Source organism: Ursus arctos, unplaced genomic scaffold (assembly GCF_023065955.2).
Source record: "Ursus arctos isolate Adak ecotype North America unplaced genomic scaffold, UrsArc2.0 scaffold_4, whole genome shotgun sequence".
NCBI classification, from domain to species: domain Eukaryota; kingdom Metazoa; phylum Chordata; class Mammalia; order Carnivora; family Ursidae; genus Ursus; species Ursus arctos.
The window spans coordinates 15,990,150-16,012,193 of record NW_026623056.1 but is presented as its reverse complement, the minus strand read 5'-3'; the positions used below and the strand labels follow the sequence as shown (position 1 = coordinate 16,012,193).

General features: G+C 41.6%; 1 long non-coding RNA gene and 4 other non-coding genes across 7 annotated transcripts; all 5 read right to left on the bottom strand.

The window, feature by feature from the left end:
* Positions 1-1,770: 1,770 nt before the first annotated feature.
* Positions 1,771-21,810, bottom strand: LOC113254515 (uncharacterized). Of its 3 annotated transcripts, none has more exons than XR_006409440.3 (8): positions 21,604-21,789; positions 18,365-18,552; positions 14,667-14,837; positions 13,414-13,536; positions 12,923-12,988; positions 12,576-12,657; positions 10,422-10,573; positions 1,771-2,194 (listed from the first exon to the last, which is right to left on the bottom strand). It is a non-coding gene; the product is annotated as an uncharacterized LOC113254515 (long non-coding RNA). The 3 variants fall into 3 exon arrangements; XR_008957289.1 differs by lacking the exon at positions 1,771-2,194 and adding an exon at positions 19,697-19,928 and having other exon boundaries at positions 9,640-10,573; XR_003315848.4 differs by lacking the exon at positions 1,771-2,194 and having other exon boundaries at positions 9,640-10,573; positions 21,604-21,810.
* Positions 12,410-12,544, bottom strand: LOC113257037 (small nucleolar RNA SNORA4). Its single transcript, XR_003316796.1, has one exon. It is a non-coding gene; the product is annotated as a small nucleolar RNA SNORA4 (small nucleolar RNA).
* Positions 12,725-12,854, bottom strand: LOC113257017 (small nucleolar RNA SNORA63). The gene has a single exon (XR_003316789.1). It is a non-coding gene; the product is annotated as a small nucleolar RNA SNORA63 (small nucleolar RNA).
* Positions 13,183-13,361, bottom strand: LOC113257113 (small nucleolar RNA SNORA81). The gene has a single exon (XR_003316836.1). It is a non-coding gene; the product is annotated as a small nucleolar RNA SNORA81 (small nucleolar RNA).
* LOC113257021 (small nucleolar RNA SNORA63) lies at positions 13,620-13,750 on the bottom strand. The gene has a single exon (XR_003316790.1). It is a non-coding gene; the product is annotated as a small nucleolar RNA SNORA63 (small nucleolar RNA).
* Positions 21,811-22,044: the final 234 nt, after the last annotated feature.

Genomic DNA, 22,044 nt, shown 5'->3' with positions numbered 1-22,044 from the left:
GGTCCTGGAGGCTCACTGGCCTCACAGCAGCCCCCTTCCTAATGCTCAGAGTGCTCCCTGCTCCCTGCATCTGCAGTCCCGCTGCCTCCTCCAGTCTCACCTGACCCCCTGACTGCTTCACCTGCTGTCTCTCAGGCACCTCCCGCTCAACCCCAGACATGCTCCCTCCTCCTCCTAACTCAGGAAACCAGTCTCCCCTCCGCTGTCGCTAATGCTAGAAACTAGAACTCCCCGCTCCTCCTTTCCTCCCATCCCAGGCCACTCATGAGGTAGCGCTGGGTTTGTTTTTCTCAAAAGGGTTTTCATTACCCCTGACCTCCTTCCTCACTTCCCCCACCCTAGAGTAGGCCCTCCTCGCCTCATTCTGCATCAGCGTGAGGCCCCCATGGAGCCGGGGGCCCTATCTCCAGGCATCCCACATCCATCCTGCGTGCCACCACCAGATTAGTCCCTTTCACGTAGCGCTTAGTACATATTGACAAGGCACTTATCATTAAAAACAAAAAACTGAAACTTCTGTGACTTCTTGCTGCCCTTGGCACACACCGACTCCCCTGCCTCATTTTCAAGGTCCCCCATAAGCAGGCCCTGACCTCCCGGCTTTAAAATACATGCTTGTATCTCACGTACTTGCCGTACTGCAATTCTTTCCTGGCCTTTCCTGTGAGAACTGCAGAGAACTCTCAGCACACAATGACTCCGTCCAAACCCCCCGCACTAAGACTTAACCCTACCATGGCTTCTGGAACCCCAAGGCTGTATCCTTGTGATGAGCCAGCCCTCCTTTGAGTTCCTATCTGAAAAAACTCAAGGAACGTATTGTTTGTTCCAACCAAGACCTGGAGATTGATCCCTGACCCGCCTCTTTCTTGGAGCTTTTACTAAAATAAGCTTACAGTTGTGAATTTTTGCTCTGTTCCTTTGAGATCTATATGTATCTCCTACAACCCGGGAGTGTCTTTCTCAAGGACCTGAAAGACATTCCTCTGAAATGCAGTCATCAGGAAGGACAGGACCTCTGTCTGTGGGTCCCTGTGGGAGAACAGGATCCTAACTCGTGATTGCCAGCCAGCAGATGCAGCTGGACGAATTGCCATTCACTAACCCACAGGTATTCACTTCTTGATTCCCTGCATCTGCTTGGGCCCCCACCCATGTCCCCTCCCTACTCTCTCAGCCTCCCTTTATAGACACCAACCAGTCAAGGGGCCTCTGGGTGGCAGAGTCCATTGAGCAGCTGGCTGTTGGTTTCAGCTCAAGTCATGATCTTGGGGTGGTGGGATGCAGCTCAAGTGGGGCTCTGTCTCAGTGGGGAGTCTCCTTGAGGATTCTCTCTCTCTCTCCCTCTTCCTCTCCCCCCACTCTCACTCTCTCTCTAAAATATATAAATCAAAAAAAATAAAACAAAATGAAAACACTCAGCTCTGCACAAATCGGAATGGGCTCAGCTCTTTTCCCTGCTGACAGTAGGTACTGGATAAAATCTGTTTCCACTACTTTAACTAAGGTCTTATTTTATCTGAGACACCGGAAACAATGATCGCACTTCCTCCTGAGACCACCTGGATCCCAGGGATCCTCAGGCTCTTCTGAAATCCTGTGACTCATCCAAGCAGCGCGGATCTCTGCTCCCAGGCGCTCCCCCACCACACCCATGGGGGCTGCTGTGGGGATGGCCCAGTTCCAGCTGACTGGCTGTCTGAACCTGACTGTGAGGGGCCGGTTTTCTGACATTTTGTTTTGAATCCAACTGGTTGTCTCCAATACTTCGAGATGGAAGACACTAGTACTTTATTATTTTCCTTTGTGCCTGGTATAAGTACTTACATAGAAAATACTCAAATACAGGGGGAATTGAAATACTGGAAACTGTGGTGGTTTAATGTCAATTAAAATGCAGACCTCATCACCTTAATTACAATTTCAATGAATACGGTTGGTTCTGCTTGTATTTTAGGATCAAAAAGTAGACTTAACAAAGAAATGAGTTACCAGCAGGGGTGAGGTGGAGTTAATGAGAAGTGACTGTAGTAAACCAGCTTAGTCCAGGAAAAGTTAAAGAACTCTCTCGTGAAGCAGTGTTTTTTGCATAGCTGTGGAGCACAGCTCCCAGACTTGGGGTGGGGCCTGCCAGCTGCTTCTCGATATTCCTTTACTCTCCTCTTCTCTTCTTTATCCCTCTGACCACTATCGCCTATTAAAAAAAAGAAGAAGAAATAAATCTGTCTCCAATGCAAACACAAACATGAAGTTATATTCCAAATATTTGCATATTTCCCTCCAAAATGGTCTTTGTCCTGTTCTCTCCTGTGGTCTTTCCTGTTTCCTACTTCCAGCAGACTCTGAAATCATCTGTAATTTTTACATCCCCGCAGTAACAATACATTGACATTCACCCCCAATCTGCAGATGAAGTCACCAAATCAGAGTGCAGGGAGGGTTGCCCGAGGTTACACAACGAACCTGGCCCCAAACAGGGTAGCCCTGGAGCTTGCAGCCTGTGGCCTGGTCCCTGAACTGCCCATTGTGCACACAAAGGAAGCTGCAGGCACAGCGTTCTGGTGGGGATGGGTACCGAGCTCTCGGGCATTATCTGGCTCCTTTGTTTCCTGGCAGGCCCAGCACTTTCTTTCTCCAGGTCGTGCAGGCCTGTGGGTTTCTCTGCAGCCCCCTCCCCTGCACGTTGAAGACAGAAGCTAGATGTGCTTTAGATGAGCGTTAGACTCTGTGTGACCCGGAAGAGCAGGCGTCGGTTGCAAGTACGTGGCACCCATCAGCAAAGCCGGGGCTGGTGGGCAACACGGTTTGGTTGTAATTAACGAGCTTAAACCATGGAGGCGCATTTTGCTTCTGGTTGGGCAATGCTGCCTAGTGACTGGGTTCAATTTTGAGGAGTTCGGGTGTTATTTTGTTATAAAAGAAAAGCTGTCACCAGCTAGACCCTAATAACTGACCTTTATGTCCACCTAGCTTTTACTCACCAACCTTTGTCCCACATTTATTCTTAAGCTCTTCTTTCTAGCTAATCTCTTAACACCAGGCAAATGGAAAGAGGAACTGCCCTCTAGTGATAGTGACTGCTCAGAGGAGAACCCCCTCTGGTGGGCCCAGACCACCCAGACCAGTTTGAGCTTAACCCTGACTTGTGCCTGTGCAGATGGACGATGGAGTGACCTCTAGAATGACCAACAACTACCTTTATTTCATTATAATATTAAAATCTCCACCCAAGGAGGAGCACAAGCCTTATTTACATAACATACAGTGTATGTGTACACACGTTTCCTTCAGGCTCATGAGTGACCTTATGCCCACCTCTACATAAGATGATAAGGAGTCCCTATGTAAATATCCATCTTAACCCTAAATAAAAGGAACCCATCCATCCTTGCTCGGGGAGGCATGGCTTTTGAAGCTATTTCTCATGATCACCTTATTTGCTGCAGATAATGTTTTCTTTGTACGACAGTGCAGCCTGGTGCCGTTCAGCTCACCAAGGAACGAAGTCACACTGGCCTGTTACAGAGCTGGGTCCAAGAAAGAATAGTTCACCTTTCCTAGTCTTCCCCTCATCAGATCAGTCGTATCAGCAGGGTTTAATTCTAGTTTATGTAAATGTAGGCAAAACTATTCAGGCTGCTGAGGACTTGGGCAGGGGTGAGGGGTGGGTTTTAAACTTCCTAACAACCCCGACTGAGGTGGGTGATCTCAACTGAACTAACGTGAATTGGCTCCTTGGTGAGTTACAGATAGAGACTACACCCCAGGGGGGAGTTGTCACACAAAGGACACTTTATTTCCAGCAAATAAGAGCATGGGGAATAACTTCCAAAGCCATGATTCCCTAAGCAAGGGGGAGTGGATTCCTTTTATTTAGGGTTTAGAATGAATATTTAGAAAGGGGAGCTTTCTCATGGCCTGCAAGGTTGCACAAGTGTATTTAGAAAACATGCCTCTACACGTATGCAATGGTCTGTTACGAAACTTGTGCTCCTCCTCCGGCAGAGACCTTAACATTATAATGAGGCAGGGGTAAGTGTCAGCTAGGGGAAGGGCTTAAGGCCAAGCTCTGAGAGCTGGTATAAACTGGTGGGGGTCTTGGGCTTTTTATCTTGGGTAAGGAATGCAGGGCCTTGCTTACTTTTGAAGCAGCATTGGAAGTTTTCATCACTGATTTACGGTCTGGTCTCTGATGTGGTTGGGCTATTTCCCGGTGGGGTAAGCTGTTAGCTTTCGCAGTCCCTTGGTTTCTTTAAAATCCTTAACTGCTGAGGTTTTTGCATTGCTTTGTAATTCTGACAACTCCTAGGAAGTTCTGCTGGAAGTGTGCTTGGGCCGGCAGGGCACAGAGTGTGGAAAATAGCTGGGGGCCTGAAATGACTTCTCTTGTGTCGGGAAAGCCGTTTTTCCACTTTCTTTTTCTGGGGACCCCTAACGCTTTCTGCTGTTCTTACTTGCACAGGACTGTTGAGTTAACATAAAAAGTCCTGCATTCTAGGAAACTCCTACCCTAGTACATGAAAAATCCCAGCTTTAGACAATGTGTGCTGAAGGTTGGGGAAAATGTGTTAAGTCCAGACGGCAGCCCCCAAGTGGCCCCAAAGCAACACTGTTTTTAGTGTCGAATGGCTGCAGCTTCGATGATCTTCCAGAGCTGGGGTTGCTGATGTTGGCAGTCATGGTCTGCAGTACTCAGTGATCCAACACCTTTCTGTGTAGTCCTGTAAGGGGTGCGACTGAAGTACGCAACCTCAGTGTGTCCTGCGGGTTGGTGCTGACAGTCCATCCTCCACCGCGCCCGTGGCCGGACTGCGCTTTGTGCGGCAGTAGTGCTAGCTTAATGTTAACACTGTAAATATTGTGACAATATTGGCTAAGAGTTCAGATAATAAAATGACAACAACGACCATACCAAAGCCAGCATGACACAGACATTACTTTAAAACAAGGCTAAGTGACTGTTTCTTTTTTTTAAGATTTTTTTTTAAATTCATTTGAGAGAGAGAGAGAGAGCACAAACAGAAGGAGGGGGCAGAGGGAGAGGGAGAAGCAGCCTCCCCACTGAGCAGGGAGCCCCACACAGGGCTGGATCCCAGGACCCTGAAATCATGACCTGAGCCGAAGGCAGCCGCTTAACCGATTGAGCCACCCAGGTGCCCCTGACTGTTTTATTTTAATGCAAGATGAAAGGATACATACAGCTGGATTAAGAAATTTAATAACCATCAGTGTTTTATAGTTCTCAGAGTACAGGTCTTTCACTTTTTTGGCTAGGTTTATTCCTAAGTATCTTACTATTTTTGGTGTAATTGTAAATGGGATTATTTTATTAGTTTCCCTTTCTGATGAAAGAAATCGAAGACGACACAAAGAAGAGACATTCCATGCTCATGGATTGGAAGAACAAATATTGTTAAAATGTCTATACTACCCAAAGCAATCTACACATTTAATGCAATTTCTATCAAAATACCAATAGCATTTTTCACAGAACTAGAACAAACATATTCCTAAAATTTGTAGGGAACTGCAAAAGATCCCAAATAGCCAAAGTAATCTTGAAAAAGAAAAGCAAAGCTGGAGGCATCACAATTCCAGACTTCAAGTTATATTACAAAGCTGTAATGGTACTGGCACAGAAACAGACAAATAGATCAATGGACTGGAATAAAAAACTCAGAAATAAACCCACAACTATATGGTCAATTAATCTTTGACAAAGCAAGAAAGAATATCCAATGGAAAAGGACATTCTCTTCAACAAATGTTGGGAAAACGGGACAGCAACATGCAAAAGAAAGAAACTGGACCGCTTTCTTATGTCATACACAAAGATAAATTCAAAATGGATGAAAGACCTCAGGTCGGGATCCCAGGGTCCTGGGATGGAGCCCTGCAAAGGCCTCCCTGCTCAGCAGGAAGCTTTGCTTCTCCCTCTCCCACCCCCCCCCGCTTGTGTTCCCTCTCTCTCTGTCTCTCTCTCTGTCAAGTAAATAAATAAATAAATAAATAAATAAATAAACAAATAAATAAAGTCTTAAAAAAAAAAGACCAAGGCCCATTCATAGCATTATAGAACACTTAAAAAAATCTCATTACTTCTTTTCGATATCATACCGAAAGTCCTAGGTAATCTGTAAGAGAAGAAAAAGAAGTGAAATGTATACAGATTGGGAAGGAAGATATAAAACTGTCTTTGTTCCAAATGACTTAATCATATATGTAGAAAATCTGAAAAAATCAACAACAAAAAAACCCTTGGAACTAATAAGCAATCACGGAGGGTTGTAGTACAGAAGATTCATACACAAAAGGCAATTGCTTTCTCGTACACCAGTGGTGAGTAAGTGGAATTTAAAACTGAAAACACAATACCATTTACGTTAGTGCCCCCAAAATGAAATACTTAGGTATAAATTTAAGAGAATATGTGTAAGATCTACATGAGGAAAACTTCAGAACTCTGATCAAAGAGATCAAAGAAATACATAAACAGGGATATTTCATGTTCGTGAATAGGAAGACTCCATATTGTAAAAGATATTAATTCTTCCCAGTTTGATTTATAAATTTAATGCAATCCCATAAAAATCTCAGCAGGTTACTATGTGGATATAAAGAAAAACTGATTCTAAAGTTTATATAGAGGGGTAAAAGACCCAGAAGAGCCAACACATTAGTGAAGAAGAAAAAGTTGGAGGATAGATGCCACCTGACTTCAAGACATACAGTAAAGCTACAGTAGTTAAGATGGTGTCGTATTGGTGAAAGAATAGATGAATAGATCAATGGAGCAGAATAGAGAGCTGTGATATTATGATTTAATATTTATTTATTTATTTTTGTTTTAGAGAGATTTTGTTCAGGGACCGGGGAGAGGGAGAGAGGGAATCATAAGCAAGCTCCATACCCAGCACAGAGCCCAACTTGGGGCTTGATCTCACGACCCTGGGATCATGACCTAAGCTGAAACCAAGAGTTGGATTCTTAACCGACTGAGCCACCCGGGCGCCCCTGTGATACTGTGATTTGTAATAAGGAATACGTATTTGTCTTCCACTGTTGCTGGTACATAGCCCCTAAAACTCTTGTAATTTCCTACATAACAGCCATAGGGACATCTTTTGTTATAATATTGTTTTGTTCCCAGTTCCTGAAATAACTCCAGAGGATAAAGGTGGAAAAAGTGTCTTCTGTTATTCATAATAAGCCCATTCAACTATACCAGAGTTTATATTCATGAGATGATTTTTAGAAAGCCCCTAAGGCGGGTTGCCAGGGGAACAAACCTTGTGATTACATGGTTAGAACTTTAAGCCCCACCTTCTGACATAGGGGTTGAATTAGTCACCAGTGACCAAGGATTTAATCAACCATGCCTACATAACAGAGCCTGTACGAAAATCCCAAAGGACAGGGTTCAGAGAGCTTCTGGGTTAGTGAACACATGCATGTGCTGGAGGAGTGTCCCTTCCTCACACCTTGCTTCATGCATCACTTCCATATGGCTGTTCCTGACCTATATTGTCTTAACCTGGTAACCTGGTAAGTAAAATGTTTTTCTGAGCTCTGTGAGCCACTCCAGTGCATTAATCAAACCCAAGAAGGGGGGTCATGGGAATCTCCAATTTATAGCCACTTGGTCAGAAGCCTAAATAACCTGGACTTATATTTGGCATCTGAAATGTGTGGGTAGGCGGGGCAGTCTTATGGGATCAAACACTTAACCAGTGGGATCTGATTTTATCGCTAGGTTAGACAGTGTCCAAATTGAGGTAAATTTTAGGGAACCCAGTTGGTGTTGCAGAACTGCTTTGTGGGGGAAAAAAACCATTTGATGACCGGAATTGTCAGAAGTGAAACATTGTGAGAGTAGAGTTTTGGGAGTAGAGGAGAAAAAAAAGAGTTTCCCTTACAAGAGCCTAGAAGTCGACCCACGTAAATACAGTCAACTATACTCATCTGATCTTTAACAAAGGAGCAAAGGCAATACAATAGAGGAAAGATAGGCTTTTCAACAAATGTGCTGAAACAACTGGACATCACATGGAAAAAAATGAACCACATGCAGACCTTAAACCCTTCACTAAAAGGAACTCAAAATGAACCACAGACCTAAATGCAAAACACAGAAGTATAAAACTCCAAGAAGATAACATAGGAGAAAATCTAGATGACCTCAGGTTTGGTGACGACGTTTTAAATATGGCACCCAAAGCAGGGCAGCCTTGTACTTTAAAATTTATCCCGAGGCAAAAGAAAAGCCACTGAATAACATATTTTTATGAGATCATCCTGGGGGCTGAGTGGTAAATGGATTGGATAGAGCAAGACCAAGGGCAGGGAAACAAGTTTGGCAATCGCTGCCAAAGTCTAGATGAGAGAAGGAAGTGAAAGGTATTGGGATAAGTACCTGAAGCAAGATGGAAAGTTTGGTTTTGAACATATGGAAGTTTCAGAGTCATGGTACTGAAAACATTCAGGGAGCAGTCGGTCTGATGCTTGGAAGAGCACACAGGAAGCCAAAAGGCAGTGTGACGAGGACAGCAGAGGGCCAGGTACAGAGGAGGAGGAGTGGGAGAGAGGAGTGTGGAAGAGTTCAAGAAAGTAATCAAAGGTGTCCTTGGATGGAGATAACAGACGACTCTGACCCTGAATAAAATCCACATTATGAGACAGGGAAAGGGAGGCCTGCTAGTAAATTTTGTAGTTATACTTTTTCCAAAGCAAGTTATGTTTGTTTGTTTTTGTCCCATCTTTATGCCATTCCCCGCCCCCGCCCCCCCCCTCCCCAGCCTTCTAGTTTTCATAGGGAGTGAACATCAGGGGAAATGTCATCCTTTGCTTCTCATTATTTAGGATTTCCTTTTACACATTTACTTCCCGAAGACAGTGATGTGACTTTTAACTAATCTGATATTTCCAGGGATTCAAGCATTTGTCTTATTTGTCTCAGCAGCGGTTTTATGAAAGTTTAACAAGCATCAGTACTAGGACTGAGAAAGGATGGGGGCTGTTATTTCATCTAGAAATTCACCACCATAGTCTTTTCTGTCTGACACCAATCAAAACAACTGGTGGAATGTTCACTGCCTGTCAGTGGTTCTTCTGAAAAATTATGAGCTGTGGTCAACATAAAGATTGCTCAGTAGGTAATTCGTGAGTAAGAAGAAACGAGGATCAAACTCAGTGCCAATCCTTCGCTAATAGGACCTATCATAGCGACTCTATGGTATTGCTATGGGAAAAAGAACTTTACTGAGTAATTAGTTTATTAACATAGAAAATCTTGCTGCTAAGTAGCTACTTTGTATATACCAGGAAATGCTTGCCACACCAGAAAGAGAAATCTTACATTCTAATACTTCTTTTTTGTCAATGAAGCAGCTAATGCTTAGCAGATGTTGCTGATGAACATCTGCAATTGACCGACTGACGAGTCTTTGGGCCACGGCCAAACAGCAGCTAACTCGGAACTACTACAACTCTTTATGAAAAGCCACATGGGCTGTATCCTTTGCATGTAATTTTGTCACTAGAATAAAATATTTATCACAGAATGTTGTTTTATCTTCTTCCTTGGAAAATACAGAATTATGGCAAAAAGTATAATTCTTTAAGTAATAAGGACCAAACAACTTTAAAGAAAAATATTCTTTATTATAATGTATCGAATATTCAATATGCAATATGGCAATTTTTCTGGGATTCAGCCCTAGGATATGATTCTTGCTGGTGCTTAGCAAAAGGCTCCAGTGCAGGGTGCCTGGGTGGCTCAGTCTGTTGAGCGTCTGACTTCAGCTCAGGTCATGATCTCGGGGTCCTGGGATCGAGCCCCTCATCAGGCTCTGTGCTCAGTTGGGAGTCTGCTTCTCCCTCTCCCTCTGCCCCTCCCCCCGCTCATGCTCTCTCTCTCTCTCTCTCTCTCAAATAAATAAATAAATAAAATCTTTAAAAAAAGTCTCCAGTGCACACTTACCACTAATAAAATGTTTTACTGAATACAAACACAATACCAAACAAAAAGAACTCAAATACTTAAAAAAAAAAATCATTTCCAAGTTCTATTCAGTCTAATGACTATACAATAAGCAGATACACTAATTTAATAGAATTGGCTCCCTTTATACAGCACATATTGTCCAGTCCACAAGTATAGTATTAGATGACAAAGAACACTCAATATAACCATTTTTACAGAACTAGGAAATAAACTTCTAAGAATGGTTTTTACAATCCCACCTTTCATATCCAACTCCAGTATTCTAATTCTAAAGAAGATAAAGCCAATGACCTTCCTCATATTAGCTCATGAGTAAGAGTAGCATTGCTATAAAAATCTGTATTTCTGATCCCTTATGAGCTTTGAGACAAGCTTCAAATATTCCTACAGAAAAAGGCGCAATGCACATTGTTATCACCTCGTCCACAAGAGCGAGTGCTGTGAGCCACGTTCACTGGCATTTCCTCCACTGTGGTGGTGTACAAAGTCTCAATGTCACCAAGAATCTGCTCGTCTTCTTCAATGTTTATGGCCACAGCTTTCCTCCCAAATCGACCTCCACTTCCAATTCTGAACACAAGAAAAATTATTAATCAGAATATTGTTTATCAAAGACGACATGAACTACTAACAATATGAGCTATTTATTAACTATCAGCAGCTGTTTAATTGCCAGGATCGTATGTAAAGTGCTTCTAACTAATGGTAATCGCAATATTTAGAGAAAAAGGAAAGGTTTCTTTTGTAGTTAGTTAGCAAAAGGATTCCTTTGGCTGCAAAATCGGATTCTATCAAGGATCTTAAGTATTATTACTTATAAAGCAGATGGCGATATTGTGTTCATGGCAGTGAAATTAAACCCCGTCCCCAAGAGGGCCATCTAAGAGCAGTTGTTGGCCTGGGACAGATGTAAACACAGGGACTAAACAAAAAAAAACAATTACATAATTGATTTTGACACACTTTTGGAACTATCAACTGCAAACATAACCTTCGGAATGTTGGCTATTGTTTGGACTATGTTGTCCAGTATAATAGCCACTATCCACATGTGGATATTGAAATTAAAATAAAAACATAGAAAACGCAGTTAATCAGTTGCATTAACCACATTTCAATAGCCACATGGAGGCCTGTCACTTCTTTGTTGGGCAGGACAGATATAGAACATTTCTTTTTTTTTTTTTAATAAATATTTAATTTATTTATTTGAGAGAGAGCAAGAGTGAGAGAGATTGCAGAGGGAGAGACAGAAGCAGGTTCCCCGCTGAGTGGAGAGCCCGATGTGGGGCTTGATCCCAGGACCCCGTGATTGTGATCTAAGCCGAAGGCAGGCACTTAACTGACTGAACCACCCAGGTGCCCCAACATACAGAACATTTCTACCACTGAAGAAAGTTCTATTGGACAGACTTGGTCTAGGACTTAAAACTTTTTACAGTGTATATGTGTAAGGAAGCTCCAAAAATCTGTTATGGTAACCCATATTTTTATCACTGCTTTCTGCTCAGTTTACCTCATACACTGTAACACAGATGGCTAGGATATATTTACTACCGCGGCTCTCTACTAAAACAGATAATATGGCCAATCAAAAATGTCTTGGCTGGAGCAATTTAAAAGATCAAATAAGCAGGACAGGAGAAAAACAAATAAGGAAATACTGAATCACTCTTTATCCAAACGATATGCTATTCCACTCATGAAACCATGTCCTAAATCAGGCCGATGCCATTTCAGAACACTGCCTCGTCATCTACTTGTGTTGACTATTATATTTCTTGAATCAAAGTTCTTTTTACATTAGGAGCAAGACATAATTCAACTTATTTAGTAATAAAACCACTATACCTAGGCCAGGGTCAATGTTAATTTCCACCAGAAAATGCTAACAAAATCCCAATTATGGAAGAATCATCAAGGAAGCATGAGATATGAATAACAGGACAAAAAAAAAAAGTCTTGTGTGTAAGCTAAGGCAACCAGGTCTAATAGCATTATTGATTTTTCCTTTGAATATCAGTTGTACAAAATCCAAAGTCTGGGCTACATTTCACATTTGTTTTCCTACTATGTTCTGATCCATCATGAATCTTCCCAAGTAGAATTTAAATACATCTTAACATGTTACTAGGTGATAAGATTATTTTCCTCATTCATACACCTGATTTTAAAGGTTATCTGGCTAACAAAATCACACTTCAACAACAATACATACATTTATCTCACTGGAATAAAAGCAAATACTCAATGAAGAGGACGAATATCAGCTGAGAACATAGTTTTCCCAAGTAGTGGGCAGATCGCAGTTTATAACCATAGATACGAGTTGTTCATAAAAATCACGAGCCCGAGGTTATGATAGTAGACATTCAAATTCTGATTCAAGAAGCAACGGCTGCACATCTTCTGGGCCATAAAATAGTAATGAACCACAGAGAAATCATACAGCTCACTGTGGGGTGTGGTCTTCATTCCCCCACACAGCTAGCGCTGACCAAGACTGCTAAAAATCTTCCCCTCAAAACCAACTTGTGGTAGATAAATACGACTAAATAAGAAATTGAAATACCAGTAAGTTGGTAGTAATCAAAATGTGGTTTGTCTCTTATCTGAATTCCTTCTTGGTAATGTCTCTTTCTTTCTGTCACCACCTGCAAAATATTAATAAGCCTTAATTCTTAAGAGTCATTCATCGAGTCAGAGTTCAACTTGGTAAACATGTCTGAGACCATGCATCCCTGGCTGCTAAGTACCAGGGCAGACAGGGCTAGAAAGGTAACAGTTTTATTTTGAGCAGGGGCAAAGACAAGGCAGCACTTTGCAGCTACACTGTAACAAGATCCTGCATCACTTTATTAAAGAAATTAGATGTTAACCGTATATTAACTAGCAATACTAGGGAAAAATTACTCTTACCACATCAGATATTGAAATTCCTGGCATGCATTTTCTCAGAAGCCAGTCTACCCTTTGTGCTGTGTTCTGAAAAAGAACAGCATGTGTGGTCTGTCATTTGACACAAGGAGCATACAACTTTCTTCCCTCCAGTATTTCAGAGAGAATAATGATAATTCCTATCAGAGTCGGAATAAAAAACCATTTGATTTCTAACTCTCATCCAACCATTGGAAGGGACCAGTTAGAAATTCATTCTATTAATTCCGCCTAAATACAGATATTATCATCCCAAATCTTAGAACAAAGCACGCTGGACTTAAGAAAGAGGTTCATCTCAGTTTTTCCACTATCTGGTATAGTTATTTTTCTTCTTGTGTTTAGTCTGCTAGCTTTATTACAAATATGAAGACATGATGCTAGTTCCTGCAATTTTAGTACAGAGCTTAAGTAAGAAGGTTAAAAAAAATTATGGCCATAATTTTTATGTATATCAGTAAGCAAAACATTACCCTTTTCAAAAATATTATAAAAGATTGACTTTTCATGGGTCAATTCTTCCTTCTTCATCAGAATCTGAACTTCTTGATAACTTCCAACATATTGATTGTCATTAAGGAAGAAAGCAACCCAACCTTAAAAAAAATACAGATGACTAATTATGTTGGCATATCAATTAAGCAGCTATAACAGTTTTCATAATAATAATAGAGGAATAATGTTTGAGACCAAGCGTCCCTGTCTTACTATAGAATTGAGCTAGACAGAGATTGTAGGAAACAGTTGCTTTCAGCAGGGGGAAGGACAATATAGCACTTCACAGCTATATTGTAACAAGTAACCCAACCCGCCAGGTATAGACGATTCATGTGCATACCTGAATACTTGTATTTACTTTCTGGTAAATCTTGTGGGTTTGACCTTTAATCCCTAGACTCAGCATTTATATCTGCTTCACCCAAAACAAGCATCTTGATCCATTTTGGAAAGCTCAACAAACAAAAGTCTTACTTAAGTGTGGGTTGTGCATGAGACTTCCTCCCGAAGACTATACAGTATGGAAGGGGGTGTGAGGACAGTAACTTTACCTGGAGAAACCTAACCAACATAACCTCAGCCAGGGGACCAAGGTCAACATCAACAGTAATAATCTTTAATCTGATGAGATGAAATGGCACTTTACCTCTGTGGTCTCCCCCCCAAAAAACCCATAACCCCAGTCTGATCTTGAGAAAAACATCAAATTCCAATACAAGGACATCCTACTAAATATCTGACCAATATCTAACTCCTAAAAACTGTCAAGGTCATCAAAACCAGGGAAAAGTTGAGAAACTGTCACAGCCAAGGGAAGCTTAAGGAGACATGACAATTAAATGTAATGGGATATCCTGGGTGGGATCCTGGAGCAGAAAAAGGACATTAGGTAAAAACTAAGGAAATCAGAGTAAATTCTGGACTTCAGTTCATAATATTGTATCAAGGTCGGTTGGTTCACTAATTCCAACAAATGTACCATATTAATGTAAGATGTTGATAATATGGGAAACTGGTAACAAGGTATATGAGAACTTTCTGAACTACTCAATTTTTCTGTGAACCTAAAACTGTTCTAAAATATAAAGTTTACTAAAGGAAAGTCCTAGTATAGTGTCTAGGTATTCAGGCATGGCAATGGTTTAAACAGTTAGGCTAATTATTTTCCCTCCATACCTCAAATACCACTAGTCTAAAAATGCCCTCGGGAAAACATGGTGATACTTACAAAGATATCTTGTATTTAACATATCCTCGAATGTTCTCCCTGAAATATCAACAACTATAAGTGCTGTTTCAGCTTGTATGCTGTGCATTTCATTTTGAACACCATTTCCACAATGCAGGCATGACAAGTTGTTTCCATATAGTAGTCAAGTGCCAGGACTGCCGTTTGGATCTAAGAGTCAAAGCTTAAATTATTATGTTGTAGAAAAACAGGCTCTACCAAGCAATTTTCGAAGCACACGGCTAAATGCTGAACTGCTCATACTTAGTTTCAGATTCTGGTCTGCAAACAGCTTTTAAGCAGGCTAACACCGTATCACTTCAAAGCTTACAACACAGAATTATCAAACTGCTTCATGATAAAATCCCTTTCAGTGTCTCATTTTTAATTAGATTTTTGTGCCTTTACAAACTTGGGATCCTCAGTTTCCCAGAGATACCAGTTAGATAATCAAAGAACCCAGACAAACATTTCCTGTATTACGCTTCTATGTGTAGGACATGTAAGTAGGGAAACATACAAGTAGGCAAATTGTTCTGTTATGTATTCGCTGATTCTCACTCACTTTAAAGGAGGATGGGGGGATGGGGTAACTGGGTGATGGACATTGGGGCGGATAAGTGTTGTAATGAGCACTGGGTATTATATAAGACTGATAAATCACAGACCTGTACCCCTGAAACAAATAATAATTATATGTTAATTTAAAAAAATTAAAGAAAAACTAAATCTTTCCATAGGAAACTATGACATCCAGCCTTGATCTTCATAAAGCCTACAGCTTTGTTAAGAAAAGCTTTATTCCATGGCTAATAGCAGCAAGCTTTGAAAACAGAAAGCACGCAGCAGATATATCGCAAACTACAAAGATTCCCAATTAACTGCAGATCATTCAGTTTACATGCCACAAAATCGCGTTTAGACTTAACAACAATAACACAAAGGGCATGGATTCTGTCTACCCCCAAAAAAGAAAGCTTTAGTTTCTTAGTCTAGTGAGATAGAGCCCTGCAAACCGTATCTGCAAACCTAGTTCCTGTTTAATTTGAAACAAAAACTCTATGCTTGCAAATGGACAGTAATTAAAAAGACAGTTCTGAATGGACCACTTTACACCAAATCTTAAGCTATTCTTCACTTTTGTAAAATCTGAAGTATCTGAGGTTTTATGTTTCCCTAGCAGACAGCCATTAAGCAAAGACTGTGTACACGTTAGTGCTGGCCTGCTGGTAAGGACAACCCCACAGACTGACTACACTGATCTCAGAGTTCTTGTGTGGGATTGAGCCACTTCCAGGACAACACATGCTTGAGGGTGCAGCTTGACCAGGCTCTTGATATGATGCACTGAGACAAACACAACATCACTTCTGTGGTATTTCTTCCCCAAACGGATAGCCTGAATCTATTTGTGAAGAAGTGTTGGGGGGAAATAAAACCCCACAATGGAGGGATATTCTATTAAAAAAACTGGCCTCCATTCTCAATGACTGGCACCATCCTCTACTCATGTATTTTTAGTACACGCAGAGATCTCTATTATGGATACACTCATGAATACCAAAAATCACTTCATCACCTAGCCTATTAAAATCATGAAAGACAAAGACTGAGGAGCTGTTCCAGAATGAAGGAGGCCAAAGAGACATAAAAACTAAATCCAACATCTGATCCTGTATGAGATTCTGGACCAGTAAACATACCATTTTTTTTCTTTTTTTGGTAAAACGTTCATTAGGTAGACAATTGACGAAATCTGAATAAGGTCTCTAGATTAAACAATATTGCATCTCTGTTATTTTTTTAGTTTGATAATTGTGTTATGATGTAAGACAATGCCCTTATTTCTAGAAACACACACTGAAATATTAAGGGGTAAAGAGGCATAATGTCAGTAATTTACTGCCAAATGCTTCAGAAAAAAATCATGTGAGTATATGATATGTGGAATTGTATTTATATACAGGGAATAAAACAAACGTGTTATAAATAGTAACACTTGAAAATCTAGGTAAAGAATGTTGGAATTTTTTTAAAAAAGATTTTATTTATTTGACAGAGATAGAGACAGCCAGAGAGAGAGGGAGCACAAGCAGGGGGAGTGGGAGAGGAAGAAACATGCTTCCAGTGGAGGAGCCCGATGTGGGGCTCGAACCCAGAACGCTGGGATCACGCCCTGAGCCGAAGGCAGACGCTTAACGACTGAGCCACTCAGGCGCCCCAAGAATATTGGAATTTTTGTCCACTTTTGTAACTTTTCTATAAGTCCAAAATAATTTCAAATTAAAAGTTACTAAAAATTCAAAATTTGAATATCAAGCCTACTAATATTTATAATTTACAGAAGAGAAACAACAGAGGTCTTAAACTGGCAGCTTGTTTCTTTGTTTTGCACAGTCTTTTAAATCTGAATTAGATGCTTTCTGAGGAAATTTCAGATGCAAATCCAAATTTCCATCTTCACTTGAAAAAGCAGTAGATTGTAACCCTGTTCCTTATCCTCTGGTGGCAACTAACGAGTGGCTGCCTGCTTTACATGGCCAGATGCATTGCACATCACTGGATCTTTACCTCTCTTTATTTTTCTTACAACGGGCTTTTTTACTCACTCATGTTGCTGGGCTAGCGACCTGCAGACATTTGAGCATGGGGTCTTTGATTTATCCAGGAGCTCGAGCTCCGCTAAATTTAAGTAATTTAATCTGAAGCTCCTATCTGTGCCAATTATTAATTTTAAAAAGAGGAAGGTAAAGTGAAAAGTTTGTTCAAGCCCAAGAATCTCTTGTGAGAAATATGTAGATGTGTTTTCATTTACTAGAAGAAGATGAGAGATGACACAAAAAGCTTTCAATGAGAATTTACTAAATGATTCTGGAAATTAACAATTTTACATATAAAAGGGATGACCAGAAGAGATTTTTTTTCTTGTGGCCCAAAGATCAAAATTAACCTGGGTAAAAATTATGAGGGCTGTTTGGGAAAGCACATATTTTGGCTCCATTTAGAGGGAAGAACTTTCTAATGGACAGCTGACTGAAATTGTACTAAGCTACTTTCAGGAAGTGATGGATTTCCAGCTTCCTGAAGTGTTAGAAAGAGGCTGGGCAACAATTTCGTGAGGATGCTAAGTGGTGGGGTTGGGGGGTGCAAAACATGTATGCAGCAGCCAGGATGAGTATCTGTCATGGTCCTTCCTATGCTCAGATCCATGATTCTATGGGGTGCTTACGTCTCTAGGTAAACCAACACCTCAATCAGAGGATGATAAAGAGAAGAGGAAATAACTCAACAATAAATCGTGGGAACTCAAGGGCATCTGAGTGTCCAGGGTGTGATTTAGAAGGAGAAACCATAAGCCAGCCAGCCAGGGTCCACTGGGGCATAGCTCTTTCTCTAGTCCCAGTGTCCAAATAAGCGACTGCAGATATGAAGGACACAGCTAAGTGAACCATGAAGAGGACTGAGCAAAATACATTGGAAAGGATCAGCACAGGGTGCAGGAAGACCTAGTGTGTGGGTGAGAGACCCATTTCTATACCATTAGGGGAATAGTTAAGTTATATTTGGCCTTCATGAGTGCACAGCTCTACTTGATAATAAAACATATCTGCAGAAAATGCTGTCAAAGAAAGAAAAGCAGGTTTAAATGAGGCTTCACAAAAACATGATAACCAAGGAAATAGAAAAGCATTCTATACCTTATGTCATGTCTGACTTTTGAAAGCACTGGTCCCAGCTTTCTCCTTGAGGATGAACTTCCCAGCAGAAAATTTCTCCAGCTGAAGCCCTCAGAGGGAAAACTGATCCTTGTGTTGCTGAATGATGTGTGTGTGATTTCCAGCCTCAAATCCTGGGTGGCCTGACAGGTGGAGTAAGAAGCCACAATCTAGGAAGAGGAAGCACAACACAGTCCCTAATGAATGGAGAATATCATTTTCAGGAAAAATGCTTGAGAGCCTGTGCTCTATTAAACTACCATGGGACTATGGGACTCCAAACTGAACCACGATATGACAAGGATGACATTGGCAGTGGGATGGAAACACTAATGTTTGCTGGCAGGAACCCCAGAGCTCAGGTATTCTATTTCCTCCTTAACACTGAGATCATTTGCTGAGAATGGCTTGTAAGGGATGTCAGAGGTTTGAAAAAAGTGGAGAATCTGATACAGCAATTGCATAAACTGAAAGAATGAGGTGCTGAATGCCCAAGTGCTGAATGCCCAGGTGCTGAGCAGTGCTGAATGCCCAGGTGAAGTTGACTACCACGAATTTCTTTAGTATCAAGTCTTCTCAGTGCACAAGTTTCTCCAGCTCTTCTAGAAGCTTGATGCAGGCACAATGAAGACAAATAGTTGGATTCATCCACGGTTGCAGTTTTCTCTGGTGGACAAATAGCTAGGAATAACTGACAGCATTTATAAACCTTGGGAGTGCAGAACCAAGTTTTTGTGATGATTTTACAAATAATCAAGGATCAGGTATGATAAGTGACTGTTTACAATCACTTGGGTAATAAATAGTAGTTGCTAAGATTAGAACTTCAATCTTCATAATTCCACATTCCCCCATAGGTGGTGGAAAGGTTTTGTTGTTTTTTGAAGAAAAACTCCAAAAAAATTCCCAGGAGGAATTTAAGGGAATAGTCTGCAAGTAAACTCTTTTGTTTTGTCTTGTTTTAGAGAAAGAGCGCGTGTGAGAGAGAACATAGGCACGTCGTCGGGGGGAGCAGAGGCAGAGGGAGAGAGAATTTTATGCAGGCTCCACGCTCAGTAGCAGAGCTTTATGCAGGGCTTGATCTAACAACCCTGAGATTATGACCTGAGCCAAAATCAAGAGTTGGACCTTAACCAACTGAGTCACCCCGGTGCCACTGCAAGTAAGCTATTTTAATACTGTAAACACTAAGGAAATAAAGCAATATGCAAAGAAATATAAAATTCTACAAGGCTTGACCTTCGGTTTTTAAAACATATTAAGTCTACCTTACTATAAACAACCACTGACTGTAAACCCATTATCTAGCTTTACCTTTCCCCCTGTAGTTATTTTCTCTCCCGTGGTGGTTGGTAATATTTCTTCTGTTTGAAACATAATGCAGGGGCACTTGGGTGGCTCAGTCATTAAGCATCTGCCTTCGGCTCAGGGCGTGATCCCGGCGTTCTGGGATGGAGCCCCACATCAGGTTCCTCGGCTGGGAGCCTGCTTCTTCCTCTCCCACTCCCCCTGCTTGTGTTCCCTCTCTCACTGGCTGTCTCTCTCTCTGTCAAATAAATAAATAGAGTCTTAAAAAAATAATAATGCAAATAAAAATAGTATAAAAATTATGCATGGGGAACAATGAATGAGACTGATAAATATTTTATAAGCCCAGCTTACGGATATTTGATTTGGTAAAATTGGTATACTACAATCTAAAATATTGTCTTAACCATTATTGAACAGTACATTTCTTTTCACTGAAACTCAAATATCCAGAGTATTTTTAATTACTTGGCTTTTTAAAACTTAAAATAAAAATTTAAAATTTAAAAATTAATTATAGAGTCATTTGGTATGCCAAAGATTCACACTTATTAAGAGTCGAATGTAATAGCTAATAATAGCTAAAACTAATTACTTTTGATGTTCCAGGCACTTGACAATCCTATGAAGTGTATACAATTATTATCATCTTTATTTTAAAGTAAAGGAAACTGGGACCCAGAGAGATTACGTAATTTGCCTACCGCCATCAGAGTGGTGGCACTAGGCTTTGAATCCAGGTGTGTTTCATTCCAGAATTTGAGCCCTCGGCCTTTATAGGATCTACTGCCTTAACCCCTACCTTCATAGGGATGTATGATCTCTTGCAATACATACAAATATAACCTTGTCCGCTGACACGAAAGCCAAATGATATGACATTGTTTATTAATTATAAAATATACTTTCATCATCACAGAGCTATAATCCTTGAAAATTTAATACAGTTATTTCTTCCCTAAGATATAAAGTAAATGTTATAGAGGAGAACTAACTCTTCAGCCCTCGCAAAGTTAAGTTTGCTTTTGTTAACCGCATTTATTCCAACAATAAGAAAGAACTCCCCAGGAGTGAAGGACAGCAGAACTGAAATGGGTTGTTAAGGTGTCCTGGCCTCATTACCCACCAGTTGCATAACCCTGGGCAAGTCTCTTTGGGTTGCATCAGAACATGGATTACGACAACACTCCCCACATAGGGACTGCTGTGGGAACATGCTGTAAATAGGAGGTGTACAAGTGTTATTCTAGTCCAGGGTTGCCAGATAAAGAACAACACACCCAGTTCGATTTCAGACCAATAACAATGTTTTACATTTAAATTTATCTTTATATTGGGGACATATTTATACTCAAAGGTTATTTGTTGTTTATCTGAAATTTAAATTTTACTATTATCTTGTATTTTTTTAAAAAAGATTTCATTATTTATTTGAGAGAGCGAGAGAGCGCGAGAGCGCATGAGTTGGGGGGAGGAGCAGAAGCAAACCCTCGCTGAGCGGGAGCCCCACCCGGGGCTCCATCCCCAGACGGGGGATCATGACCTGAGCAAAAGGCAGAAGCTTAACCGACTGAGCCCCCCAGACCCCCCTCCTCCTTTATTTTTATTGCCAAATCTGCCAACTCTATGGCCAGGGAAGCATGGAGAATGACAAGCCCAGCTCCACTGTCCTCCATCCGCCCCCCCCATAGAGAAACTGAGGCAGACGGCGGGCTGAAGGGTGAACATAGGGAGGAGGAAGAGAGGGAAGGGCTGGGTGTAAGACGACTCCCTTTCGGGGATGGGACTGAAAGCAGAAACCCGGTCTCGCAGATTCTTTGCTTTGGTCCTCCTCCCTCTCCTCATTTCTCAGCGCCCCCCCGCCCCGCCCAGGCCAAGGCTTCCCCGCCCCGGAGCCGGACCGCAACCCTTACCTCGGCCGCAGCAGCGGGCTCGGGAAGCCCTCCCACCGGTTCCACTCAGTCGCCATCAGCAACATCGAGACCACCGAGGCCGCCGCCACGTCCCGGGAGCCCGGTTGCTTGCAGATGTGCGACTGCGTTTCATAGGTCACCCAAATCATCCCTCCATTCTGTCTGGAAGTCTCTTGTCCTCCTCTGGCCACCGTCCAGGTCAGAAGCAAGAAATAGACCAATCCAAGCAAAGAATTCGGGAGGGGGCGTCACCGCTAAAGCCAATCAAAGAACAGAGCAGGGCTTCTGTGGTGGCGATTGGCCAATTGGTTTCTCTGCCCTTTAGGTTGTCTGCCTGCTGGGAGGTGTGGGCTCTGTCCTCAGCCTCCTTAGGCCCTTGGGTATCAGATGTGCCCTCCTGTGGTCCGTGGGGTTCGTTCTTTCTCGTGGGCTCCAGGGCGA